The following is a 15,231-nucleotide window of genomic DNA, read 5'->3' as shown; positions in this document are numbered from 1 at the left end:
CGATTCCCCCTAAAGGAAAATTGGGGATATGGATTTAATAAGTTCGTTTAAATTGATAGTATCCAATTACAAGGTGTAAGTATCTAATGATGGTCTCGAAATGTACATTTATGTAGATTCTACGCATAAAGCAATTCCGGAACGTTTAGCAAGTAAGATCGATCAAGGGAAAGATAAGAGATTGGAATTGGCTAGTGAGGCCAGGTGAGTGCATATTAGTTAGTTATGGTGCTAAATGGAAACAAGACTTGCGACAAGTCTATTTCCTATGTTGGAATGCATGAATATATGATACGTATATGAATGACATGAATTGTATGTATGCATGAATATATGTGTTGACATGCTTTGAATGTAATGTTATGAGAAGTATGTGCTATATAAGGTATATATATACATATGTGAAACTGAACTATGTGACTGCATGAGAAAGATATGAGCCATATGACATGATATAGGTGAACATGAGAAAGCAAAGTATGAGATATAAACTATGTGATCATAGTAAAATATAATTATATTTTTATATGATAAGTGAAATAAACTGGATAATATTGATCTATAGGATGAAGTGAAAATAGTACACCAACTAGGGGATTTGAACATAAATGATAAGATGAACGTATAAGATAAGCTAGATGGAAAGATTCATAGGTTTAAATAAAACTATAACACATGGGTTGAATGATAGAAATTTGTGAAGTTATATGAGAAGATTATAAGAGCTATAAGAAATTGAATTAAGTAACAGATTAGATTATATATAGAATAATAGAAGTGAGATATGTTTATAAGTCTGCCCTAGATGAATACGAAATAAGAGTGCTATATGATTTATATTAGGATAATCTTGAGGATATATATATATAGATAGATATGAAATGAAATGAAATGAGTTATATGAATACCCAATTATGTGATGAAATGGTGAATTACCTGAACATGTGAATATATATGTTTAAGAGAAGGCATACGATTAAGATATAAGCAATGTGACTATAAGTATATATGCTTTAAGTGATATGACTTATAAGTATTTCTATTATAATGTTACATGATATGTTATGTATGTTAAAGGAATTATGTGATGGTATAAGAATTGATAGGAATATATATGTGAAAACAAGTATATGATACGAGACAAAACTTATGACTATAAGCTACGTGAAAGTGTTCTAGGTGTTTCGATATATTATATGAAGTATATGATTTTAGGTGAACAAGATATGATAAGTATGTTTATATGAATAAAGGTGATTGGTGAGAAATGATAGAAATTATAGGAAAACATGACATATGTGACATGTGAATTATATGGAAATGATACAGGTAAGTGAACTACGTGACTATGTGATCATATGAAAAGAAGCTATGTGATACGTGATATGTGAAAGTGAATTACAAGTTTATGTGTATATTTGAAATGAAATAAATGATAACGCCCATGTTATGTGTCATGAGAGCTAGGGGTATAGTTGGCATGCCAAGAGTCGAGGGTTTATTCGGTTCTTTAGGACATATGTATATCCTTTGGAACCTGTGTGAAGTCTTGAAAGACACATACTTGATCATAGTATATGTATATGATTCTTAAGGAATTCTACGTGGTCCTTATGGACATCATTCTACGGGCACTACGGTGCAATTCTACGGGCACTTCGGTGCAATTCTACGGGGCACTTCGGTGCATTTATACGAGCTGTGGTGACAGCATAGTGCACAACCTCTATAGACTCACATACGATAGTTCTCACATATGTACATGGGCTAATCCAGAGATATGAACAATATAAGTTAGTGGTATGATAAATGCTATAGAAATTATATGATGTTGTGTGTATAGTGTTTGATTGAAAAAGTATGTGATATGATAACATGTGAATGATGAAATGTGTATGTATGAATTACTGCGATTAATCTGATATGATTCTATACGATATGAAAATGCCTGGAATTGCTATAACATGATAGAACAGAACATGCATGTATCAATATGTTTTAAAGTGCATTATAAGTGGTTATGCCTCACTAAGTCTTCGACTTAGCGTGTGATTGTTTCACACGTAGGTTTCGAGAAGAGTAAGGAGTGATGCGGAGCAAGACAGGTCAGTTTTCCTTACCAAAAGATCAGATCAGAAATATTTGATAAAGTATGTTTTTGGTTATGTATAAAGTGTTGGCATGTAATAAGTCATTAAGTACGAGCACTGATAAAGTCTGTATTTGTTTTAAATAAGTTTTAAATTTCCCGGGATTTTTCTTAAGAGTCAAGGTTTGAAAAGTCAATGTGACACTTCGGACTCGTATCCGGGTCGGATACGGGTTGGGGGTGTTACAGCGTCTCCTCCCCCGTCTCCCATTGGTTAGTCGTCTTCATTGTCCTCCCTCTCTAGATCTAATCCGACATCCTTGACACGCTTCCAACCGACTTTTTCAACAAAATCATATCCGCTTTTTTAATAAATAACATGTCAATCTTGCGGGTTAATCGAACAGGGGCGTCAAGCGAAAAATCAACTTCTTTCTTTTTCAACAGATGGGTGACACATCCATATGGTAGTAGTGAATTGATGCTCCCTTTGTGACCATATATACAAATGTTTTAAACATCATTCTAGCAATGTTGGAGCCGTTTTGGATCTATACTTTGCTATCCACCAATAATCGCTGTCTCGAATCATTGAATGTTTTTCCCCATAAGGCCGAATAAACCAAGTCAGCATTTTGTGGAACACTCGCCTACATCTAGGTTAATTGGGCTATTTCTATCAACCGTTTTTTGTAGTATCTAAGTCAGTTTCATCTGAATCCCCTTTATTCTCGACATCTATACCCGAAGCAATAGTCTCGGAGATATATATATATATATATATATATCCTTCCCATGACATGAGTATTAATTCCTATTATATTACTCTTATTAGGCTCATACTGGAAGGAAGCATTGTTGTAGAATACTCTAATTATGTTGGGTAATATGTTGGTTTACACCAAGGAATTCAAGCCAACCCCACGATGTAAAAGTGGATTTAAAACTAAAATCTATTTACCATCGAACAAGAAACCCAGGTCAATGACACGTTGGATGAATCTTCCTTACTTTAAAACTCCTTTGCCATCTTCTTTCTCCGCATTGGATCTAAAGTTCTTAGTGTCGAACGACCTGATTTCCTCAGAAGAGCTGGGAGAAGAGGTGGGTTGAGAAGATGGGTTGAGAAGAGCCTCGATTCTGACGCTTACGTTTTGGAGCCATTTTCGGTGTGGATGTTACATTGGAACACAACACATTAAGGAAACAAAGTGACCAATCTGCAAATCAAGAAACCATAATTATGGCAAAATATCGACAAATTTACCTGAATATTTGATCGTAACTGTTATGAACGCTGGTATTCGTCGGAGTTGATGAGTTCTCTTCTGCCTTGTTTAGGTTTAGTAAGGTTTAGGGTTTTTGATTGGAGTTTGTATCATATATATGAATGAAAAAAATGCGAGTAATTTAAAAATGTATCGACACAACTTTAAAATGTGTCGATACATTATGGTCACCTGTTTCAAATTAATAGGTATATTATACCGGTTACATTGCAAAATGACCTATTACATTCAAATTATGAATTCATTGTTTTAGGATCGATACTTTATAAATGTATCGACACTTTTTGTGCACTTTTTGACCATTTACATTCTGGACAAAAAGTATCGATACAAATTCAAAAAGTGTCGATACTTATGTACACCTGTTTTCTCATAAACCAGTGTATTTAGACCGGTTAGATTGATAATTTACCTATTACATTATAATTATGGGTCTCGATGTTTTTTGGATCGATACTTTTATAAATGTATCGAACCTTATGGTGACCTTGGTAAGGAAATCATTATGGACACAAAGTATCGACACAAATTAAAAAGTGTCGATACTTCATGTACACCTGTTTTCTCATAAACCGGTGTAATTAGACCGGTCAGATTGATAATTTACTATTACATTATAATTATGGGTCTCGATGTTTTTGGATCGATACTTTTTTATAAATGTATCGACACATTATGGTGACCTTGGTAAGGATATCATTTTGGACACAAGTATCGACACAAATTCAAAAACTGTCGATACTTCATGTACACATGTTTTTCATAAACGGTTTAATTAGACCGGTTAGATTGATAATTTACCTATTACATTATAATTATAGGTCTCGATGTTTTTGGATGTCGACATTATGGTGACCTTGGTAAGGAATCATTGTGGACACAAAGTATGAGATCGACACAAATTAAACAAGTGTCGATACTTTATGTACAACTGTTTTCTCATAAACGGTGTATTTAGACCGGGTAGATTGATAATTTACCTATTACTTATAATTATGGGTCTCGATGTTTTTGGGATCGATACTTTTTATAAATGATCGACACATTTCCATGTGTTATTTTATTTTACCACCTACATTGTGAATTTACCTATTACTTTAAAGTTATTGCATTTTGTAGTTATTGAACATACCTAGATATGGAATAGCCATTCAGTCCCGCACATGATGACAATTATGTTAGTGACACTTGGAATAATGCAGAATCCTACTGTGTTTAAAAAAAATATACAACAACCAATTGATAACTTTTCCCATCTCATACATAATTACATTCACATACAAAATTATAAATCGTATACAAAATTAAAATCTTATACAAAATTAACCCTACATTTACATCATTGCTTCCTTTTGTTATTTGAACAATGTAACGACAAAGTAATTTTAATTCTACTTACAAAATCACAGTAGCCCCGCTAGAACGATCGATTCCATCCACATCATCACATAGATGCCGCAATCATATCCATTCAATTGTCGGTCATCTTATGCTCCCGAATTTGAATCTTTGCAAGGGGACTTTTCCTAGAGAGCCACATGCTTCTACCCAAATGTGTTTCTCATTATAACTATCTAATATTTTCATCTGCATTAAAAAATATGAAGTTATGATCCAAACAAATTATGCATTATAATTTACTAATTTCCTTTCATACATACCAATCTCTTAGCATTATTCACTCTGTTTAGCTGCTTTAGATTTAAACAGACTATCATATACAGTTCCAACACGTTCTTTCATATCCAACACCAACAGATACTAATGTGAATTATTGTAGTTATTGTGATCATGATCTGCAACAAATTTCACACACAATTTGACAAAATTCAACATTATATATCCAAAAACATCATTTATGCTATTCGTATGGTGTCTTACCTTCTCACAGTTGGTGAATTTCATATAGTTAGGCAACATGACACCCCAAAAGCTCGCAATACCCTCAACATTACCGTTGTTGTCCAAACACATGTTGCTGTAATTACGCGACAATCATTATTAATTTACGTCTATAACATTACTTTTCAACATTATTAATTTAACTCACGCTAAGTGGTATGGAATGTAGCCAATCATCCGACCTGACTTTTAGAATCATAACATATTGTCCAGGCGAGCAAATCAATAACCTAACAAAATAATTACACAATCAGAACATATTCAATAGGTTTTGTCTTTTAATTGATTTACTTACCACACGCCAACCCATTCCATAGGCTTTAACGTTGCAACGTCGGATACTTGTGCGTATTGATTTCCCATTGAGATTACATTATATCTGTATGAATCATTAGGATTAATATCTTTTCATGATTAATATCTTTTCATGAAATATTTAAATATCACTCACAAAGCAATATAAGTAACTTACCCCGATTCTAACTATTCCATAAATAATCATAAATTGAAGCTTCGACCGGTTCAATTCCGATTGGAATATCTGCTTTTACAACCTACAATTTTGCATACAAATTTGTGTCACAATAACATGATAAAAATCAAATTAAGTTATTTTATTAAACTTACCTTCTGCTTCTTCTTCTGGGGTGCATGACATTTCGAATCCAAATCTGCATCTATAACACTCTCCGATGTATAGATGTTAGTGACATCTTTTCTCTTCATTCCCATCTTTTCTTCTCCATTTTCTTCTTCAAATTTTCAGTTCATCGTATTTTTTCTCTATATAGCTCTTCATCTCTTTATTTCACCCTTCAATTTCCCCCCTTCATCCAAGTTTTTCTGAACCACCTCCTTCACCCCCGAAAGTTCACTCCTTATTTCCACAACCTCCTTGACAACTCCATCAATTTTTCACCCGTCAACATATTAACTTCACCACTCAATACCTCAACTTTTTCACAATATATCTATCTTTCCTTCCACTTCCATCTTATGCCTTTCATGTGTCTCTTCGACTTGATTGTCTTGATGAATATCAAAAACGATTTTTTTAATATCAGCCAATTCAGACATCAAAATGTCGAATTTACTATGTTTCCCTGACCGTAAACCCCTGACCGTCATCCACCCCTCCAACCATCTCTTCTTCCCTCTCTCTGCTCTCTGCTCCTCTACGTTCTTGAAAAATAACCTTCAAATTAAATTTGTATTAAGACATTGATTATATTCTTAATATTATTTAATTTCATTATTACCATTTCTAGCTTCCTCGGTCTATCCACCTTCAACTTCGCCATCACTCTAACCACCTCTTCCTTCCTCCATGCACGGATGCGTGCCACTCCGTGTCTTTCATAAGCCGGTAACTATCACAGCCGACCAATAATCGAACAGTGCAACTTGCATTTATAATAAAATTAATCATTTTATATAATAACTATACCATCATTTTATATAAAAAAACAAAAAAACATTCTTCAACTCAGTTACCTCTAAGATTGCTATGCACCCTTTGAGGTATCTCTGGCTACCCTTTTGAAAGGTGATTATTGATTCAATCAATCTCGAATGGACATATTCAGCCCAATTGAATTCACGCTTCAAGCCTTCATCGCAAATGAGCTTCATATTGTCCTTGTTCGTTGACGTATCACCTGTTGGACAAAGAAATATCCGACAAGGTACAATAGAACTCGGGCCTTCAGCTCATCCCCCGGTAAGATCCGCTTTTGATAACCTCTTCAACTTCAGCATATGTCACCTTATGATTCAAACAATATTTGGAGGCAAGTGCTTTCCAGTTCTTACTCCTACAGACTTCTACAACACTTTTACCTTTGTTTTGTACCCCCAAGACGGCTGCAGCAGTTGATACCCTATAGGGAATGAATAATTGCCATATTTAGCAATACATTGTTTGACATCAAATTGCTCCATCAAGGATCGACACAATTTCCTCCGAATTGGTCGATCCTTTACTCCTATCAATGATCCAAACCCCATTTCATCAACACATTCAACTGATCATTCTTTTTAAGGTGTTCAATTAATGAATACACATTTTTATGCTGCACCTTGTCGACACATCCTACATTTTTTAACAATATATAATGTTATTGTTCTATATATCTTGTATCAACGTATTTACAAGTTTAATGAATACATTCTTTTCATGTGCTTTCCTCTGTTCTTTGTATTTTTACTATCATTCCTTGACTGTGTGATGTAAGGTTCCTTTTGAGCATCACTCATCGAATTCCATTTCGACCTCACATTTTTTTTCACCTAATATTAAGCATAAACGTTTCTTAATCAATACATTAACGCTAAATAATACTCAATGTCAATTTCATTTTACATACTGAACCGCTGTGTGTGCCATCTTCCTTCATCCTTTTGCATTCGTCCATACTGTCAACATTTAAAATTTGTAATCAATTTAAAGTTCCTAAATGCTTTAATCCATTACCATTTCAACAATAATAACAAAAAGAAATTGATACTTACTAGAAGTACATATATCTACCCTTTGGTTGCTTTCTACCCATTGACTTCATTTTCCCTTCATATATCAGTTTACGCAAATCAAATCAAATACTTGTATACAAAAATCGATAACCACTCTTGTGGTAAAACAATTGGTCTTCAATAGAATTTGAATGGCCACTACAACAAGTGTCGGCACATTTATACAACCTAAAATATAATTTCTGCCTATAATTATATACAGGTATCCATATTTTTTTCTACCTATAATATATATAATAATCGGTCCAAAAACCTTCCTATTTCCTTCAAACGAATGAGAACACTCAATACTCCAAGTATCGGCACATTTATACAACCTATAATATCATTTTCTACCTATAATATTAAATAAAAGTATCGATATTTATCATCTACCTAGAAGATCACTTTCTACATGTAATCGGTCTCAAATGCTTCTTTACTTCGAAAACCCCAAACAACAACACATACAAACCCTAATTACTGTAATAATAAAAAACTAGGATTTCAAAGACGTACCTTTCGATTTGAAATGCAGCAACAAACAAACAAACTTCAACGTAGAAACGCCTTCTGAAATGCAGCAACAATTACGCTTCGATTTCAAAAACTCTATCTATTTTCAGAGGAAATTTAGCTATGACTTTATATTTACACCGGATATATTATTTATATTTAATCGATACAGTTATATAAGTATCGATATTTTTTATGTTAAATGTCGATACTTTCGATAGGATATTTACCTATTTCTTTTAAAGTGTCGACACTTGTTTACGCGTACTTATTAAAGTACCGACACTTTCAACATAACTGGTAGCACTTTACCGGTTTTGTCATATTTTACCTATTATATTATTATGGATCGATACGTTTTCATAAAGTATCGACACTTTTTAGGCGCTATAATTTCTTCTCTTTTAAATTACGAAAGTGTCGATACTTATATTAATTTATCGACACTTTCAATATATCCGATATCTTTTTACCGGTTTTATCATTTCGAGACATATTTTGTCATATTATTACATGTTATTTTACTATGGATCGATACATTTGTATAAAGTATCGACACTTTTTAGACGCTATTACTTCTTCTCTTTTAAATTACGAAAGTGTCGATACTTATACTAATGTATCGACACTTTCAATATATCATGTATCTTTTTACTGATTTTATCATTTCGAGACATGTTTTGTCATATTATTACCTGTTATATTGCTATGGATTGATACATTTGTATAAAGTATCGACACTTTTTAAGCGCTATAACTTCTTCTCTTTTAAATTATAAAAGTGTCGATACTTATTAATTTATCGACTTTCAATATCCGGTAGCGGTTATCAGTTTTATCATAATGACACCGGTTTATCATATTTTTACCTGTTATATTGCTATGGATCGATACATTTTTCATTTGTATCGATACAACCGCCAAACTAAGTTTGCCGGTTGCCAAATTTTTTAATATTTCTTCATGATTTCCACCTAACAGTGTTATTACTCGATATTTCAGAACGCTAAATCAAATTTATTAAATATATTATAATGTATCTGATAACATCATATATAATAGTATATCCCGCGCCTTTCCTGAGACAATCCGCCATCTATTGGACGAATGACAGTTTCATATAGCCGTCGCCATAACCTAGACTATAGCAAAACATCAGTTCCTTTCACTTCTAAGTGAAGATGGACAAGACAGAGGCTAAGAACCAGCATCAAGAAGAGGAACAAGTGGTGAATCCATGGGAAGTATCGGCCAAAGACGGCGGCAAGATCGATTACGATAAGCTCATTGACAAATTCGGTTGCCAAAGGCTGGATCAATCCCTTGTGGACCGTGTCCAGCGCCTCACTTCTCGTCCTCCTCACGTATTCCTCCGCCGTGGCGTATTCTTTGCGCATCGGATTCAATGACATCTTGGATGCTTACGATCGAGGGCAGAAGTTTATTTGTATACCGGTCGTGGACCTTCTTCTGAAGCTTTGCATTTGGGCCATTTATTCCTTTATGTTTACCAAGTAACTTCTTTTTCCCGTTCGTAGTTAATTAGTTTATATGAATGAAAAACGAACTGAAATTTGTACCATTAGTAACAATTTTATGAATTGACGGGTCAATGGAACTATGATTCATATGAATATACTAATAGAAACAGTTCTGAATTTATAGCTCTACGAGTATAGCTAAAATTCTACGAGTTTAGTCCTTTTAGATTAATTTCAGTTTTTATTTCCTCTGCTATTTTTTAATGGGGAAAGTTTTATTGGAAGCTTACTCACAGGTTCGAGTAATTACTCCTTAAGCATGGAGTTTAATTCCTTTTGTGGTCTTGGAGAGAATTAGAACAAAATAGATGTTGTTTTATGTTTCTGAGTGTTGGTCTTATACTTCATTCTATAAATTTTGCAGATACCTTCAAGATGCCTTCAAACTCCCTCTTGTTATACAACTGACTGATGACGAGGAGTGCATATGGAAAAATCTTTCTGTGGAGGAGAGCCAAAGACTCGCTCGTGAGAATGCTAAAGATATCATTGCTTGTGGTTTTGACATATCAAAAACATTCATATTCTCAGATTTTGATTATGTTGGAGGGTAAGGAGACACCAGGATTTGTTAAGCATTTCTCTTTAACATTTTCTTGGACAGCTGTTGGGGCTAATTATTATTTTGCTAATGTTTTGATTTGCAGTGCCTTCTATAAAATATGGTCAAGGTGCCAAGTGTGTCACATACAACAGGTGCTATTTGTATTCTTTGCAAGTGGAAGTGCATTTGACCTCATTGTTGAGTAACTATTCCTTTCTGGTGATATTTAGGTTGTTGGCATATTTGGATTCACTGGTGAGGATCATATTGGAAAAGTTAGTTTTCCACCTGTGCAGGTATGTTTCTTTGCTCCAGAATTTACCCTTTTTGTGATGACTGCCATGTCAGTGATGCTATCTTAAATTGTATGATTTTATACCGTTTCATTTACTTCACATGAGCTTCAGATGTTCATGATTGTGTTCATTAAATTTTGGCTTACTCTCCACGTAAAAGGAAATCTAATAGCTGTTTAGTCTTTTTTTTAAAATTTTGTGTCAAATATATGCTTTTGTTGATGGTTGTGGTTATATTGTGTTGGTGCAGGCTGTTCCCATTCCCTCATCATTCCCACATCTATTCTCTGGCAAGGATGATCTACGTTGTCTAATTCCATGTGCAATTGACCAGGTTCAGTGTTTTGTTTAGGTTCTGCTAATTTTTATCATATTAGGACAGCATATTAACTCTTACTTTAAATTATATTTTAAGCATATGGTTGTGTAAGTGATAACCGTGGTTTCCGTATGTTAGTTCTTAGTTTTCTGTATTGCTCCATGTGCGTTATATGGCTCATAATAGCTTGCAAATTTTAAAAATTACTACAATTGCCTTTCATGCTTCCTCATTTGTGAAACAGTTATTATTGGTGCAAGTTTGGCTGTTGGGTCTCTTGGCCTTTGTTTGCTATGCGACTTAAAGGAAGCCTTAAGTTAATCTGAAATTTGCAAAATTTATTTTAATTTATGTGTTTACAGTCGATAAAAACTGATGATTACTTGGTTATTCTAAATGATTGCCTTGTCAATCCTTTCCCATGGGATTTTTCTCTCTAGTTCTGCTTCTATGCAATCATATTTTTTCATTTTGTAAAAATCTTTGTTGCCGTTGTTCAGGATCCATACTTCAGAATGACACGAGATGTTGCTCCTCGTATAGGGTACCATAAGCCTGCATTGATTGAATCACTATTCTTCCCTGCTCTTCAGGTATTCTTTGTAGGAATAAATATTATTAGGATAACTTGTACAAATTCGTCTTAAGTTTGTTTTTGCTGATAAAGATCTGTATCGGCAATTGGGTATTTCCTGTAACATAATGTTTGCACAATCCATAACTTTGCAAACAAAGTCTGTTGCATATATGTGGCCAAATTTCGATATTGTACCCATCTATTTTGGTTGAATTGCTTTATTTTGTGTTTTCTTCTTTGATTGATAGGTCATAGAAGTTTAATGGTTTGTTCAGTTATTGTACAATTTAACTTTAAGCAAATGGATATTACTAGCTTCTTTTTATTCTAAAGCAATCTTGATTTATTTTACTGAGCTGCTTCATTTGACTATTTTTTCCTCGATGTTTCATTTGAGGATGGAATCTTAAAAGGTGCATGGTCTACATTATGATTCCATATCTGTAAAAATATTATGTTTCAATGCTCTGATGCTAATGGTAGAGGTTTGTGTTGTTAGGAGACTCATCATGGAATATTTGTCAGCACACTACCATCAATTATGTTTGTTCACCATTTAGTTGATTTCAAATGTGCTTTAATGGGATACATCAGACATGAATTTTGGCATCATATTGAATATGATGTCAGTTCATTCCAAATATACCATATCTGCCTTTAATATCAATACGTATAATCATTCTCTAGTTTAACAATAGCCACATCATTTTTTGCACACATAATGTCAGGGAGAGACTGGGAAAATGTCGGCTAGTGATCCAAATTCAGCAATTTACGTGACTGATTCTGCAAAGGACATCAAAAACAGGCAGTTTATGAAATTCTCATTATCTGATTGACTATTTTCTTTCTAGACAACATGGTACACGTTTGGCCTTATCCATCTTGTTAGAGTAACGACAGACTTTTCAAAAAAATTGTGACGTGAAGCTTACCCAATTCTCCTTAAACTAAATCACGCATCTTGAGCCTCGTGGATATGTTTCATGACTTTTACATCCTCATGGTTCATTAAAGAAGTGTAGTAATATTTTACTGACGCAGGAGCTTTAATTATTTTATTATTTCTGTTAACTTATTCTCAAACCTTTGTTACAAGACTGTCAATCCAATTGCTTTTGGCTCTTGTGTACTTCTTTCTGATTAACGTGTTGGAACTGGATCTATTGATAATTTAGATTAGATCGCTTTTGTTGTGCTTGTTTCTTGCTTTAGTTTAGCTGAGTTATTGCAAATTCTGCACTCCGCTTCCTTTCTTTTGATTAATTTTCTAGCAATTAAAGTGATCTGAGGGCTTTTGTCCATATACTGTGTACTTGTGCATGCTGGAGTCATTACAAGGAAAGCTTACAGCAAGGTGAAAATCAATAGATTACTATTAACTTCTTTCTTGCATTTGTCTTTAGTAAACAAGCCTGCTTTCACTGGGGGCAAGAATCCATCGAAAAACACAGACAATATGGAGCAAATCTTGAGGTAATGAATTTGCTGTCTCCTTGTTAACATCTCAGAATCTTTAACCCATCACATGTTATCAGTTAAGTTTCTCTTTGTGATGCTACTACCATCCAAGGATGGTGATTTGATTTTCTCATTATCTGCCTAGAAAATGCACACACAGTCGCACATACAGATCCAAATGCACATGCATTCTCACAAATATTCAGGTCCTTGTTTAGCTTTTGCTGAAGCTGTTGATATTCCAGTTTCCGTCTTTTTCTGGGCTAGAATAGTGGATGTATGTGTTTGTCTATGTGCGTATGCATCTATTCAGATGCTCAGTTAGGGTTAAGCTTTGCAGAAGATCATTTTGGTTCCCTTCATTTTTAACATTATTTTTTACTGTTTCCGCGCTAGTGTGTGACTGAAATACGGTGTTTGTTTGTTTCAGGTAGATATACCAGTCAAGTATCTTAACTTTTTCCTTGAGGATGATGCTGAACTTGAGTACATAAAGAAGGTAAGGTTGCTGGCTTGATCATTTTTACCATTTCGCCTGTAACTGTGGTTCTTTTCATTTCCTGGTATTTTATATTCTCCCCATCATTTACCAGGAGTATGGTGCGGGACGCATGCTTACGGGTGAGGTGAAAAGCGACTCACTGAGATCTTGACTGAACTAGTAGAAAGACATAGAAGGGCTCGAGCTGCAGTAACTGATGAGGTAAGGTTCTCGAATACTGCATTGATATATTATGGATCTTCTAATCCCAAAGTGATCAAATCTTCGAATCCAAGATCATGAACTGATGGGGAATTATTTTGTCATCTTTCTTCCAGATGGTGGATGCATTTATGGCAGTGAGACCCCTTCCTAATATGTTTGATTGAATTAGTAATGCCAGGTAATGGAAAGCAATTTATTGTGGAAGAACACAAAGATTGGGTTATATATTAGACTTGTATCCCCTTGCTAGATTTTGTAAATCCCTGAATTTATCGTTAGGGGCAATTCTAGGGTTTAGTTGAACTTTAGTTTCCCAACTCTAAAGATGTAGTGAAGAGGAATTTACGAAAATGTACAATTTTTTTTTTCAGATTTAATTTCATTTGCCACTACAAATTTTATTTTAGACCAAAGATTTCTTTATTTATTATGGCGTTATAAGTACTGAATATTTTATTAAGATTATTTTGAATTTAATAATTAAAAAATAATCCAGTAGTATATATTTTCCAGACTTAATTATCACTTTCTCAGTCAGTTCAAAATCCTGTAACCCGTGGACATCTCTATTAGTTTCAAAAGATCTTGACCAAAACAAAACCAACTAAAATGATAATTACAAATATAATCGATACATATCTAATTAACAATATATGACTATGCACAATTTAATAAAATGAAATAAATCGATAATCTCATTATCTTGATGGTTAAGTAGTATTGATATCTTGTTTATGATTCAAATCCTAGTCCCTCTATTAATTATGAATAATAATAATAATATGGCAGTCAATCTGATTTCTCTATTTTCTAATACCCAACAACTTTTGCTCATTGCCATCAACTGGTAAGGACAATGGTGTGCAAACATTGGACATTACAACCAAATAAAAAAAAAACATGCATTGGCCCATCAAAATCACCGCCATGTTGATTTCGAGACAACAATATGGTACAAAACCAAGTCCCTCAAAACCCTTAACATCGCTTCATATGCAATAATTTATACCCTCTTTGTTTCCTTCATCAAACTTATTCTACCATAGAATCCACTGAAGCTTCTACGGCAGGCTTAGAACCCTTCTTTTTTCCTATATTACACAACGAGTGAAATAACTTCGATAAATATTTATTTGAAAAAAAGAAACTATAATCCAAAACTAAAAATCATAAAGCAAAGGACAGCGCTAAGGATTTCGATTTTTCTAAATACCCTTGTCCGGAGGAACATATACAAACATAGATATCAGATATGATTTCCCGTTTTCAAAAATTATGGGAAATCCATGTTGGAAACAAACTCTAATCCTACAAGCACCCAAATCCAGCTAACATACGAAGGTACAATGCATTTTAACCTTTTCGCTTTACGCAATTGAGCTTCAAATTCTTCTTCATGTGGAATTTGTTGGAGCTTTGTTGGTGGCATCTTGGGATGTGCCTGTATTTAGGAAGCAGGTTGAAATTTAAAATGCAAATC

General features: G+C 33.8%; 1 pseudogene; it reads left to right on the top strand.

Moving 5' to 3' along the window:
- Positions 1–9,411: 9,411 nt before the first annotated feature.
- Positions 9,412–14,031, top strand: LOC120142087 (annotated as a pseudogene).
- The last annotated feature ends 1,200 nt before the right edge of the window (positions 14,032–15,231 follow it).

Source organism: Hibiscus syriacus, unplaced genomic scaffold, assembly GCF_006381635.1.
Source record: "Hibiscus syriacus cultivar Baekdansim isolate YM2019G1 unplaced genomic scaffold, ASM638163v2 tig00110819_pilon, whole genome shotgun sequence".
Classification (NCBI taxonomy): domain Eukaryota; kingdom Viridiplantae; phylum Streptophyta; class Magnoliopsida; order Malvales; family Malvaceae; genus Hibiscus; species Hibiscus syriacus.
The sequence above is the reverse complement of the archived record's forward strand: the minus strand, read 5'-3'. Positions and strand labels throughout refer to the sequence as shown.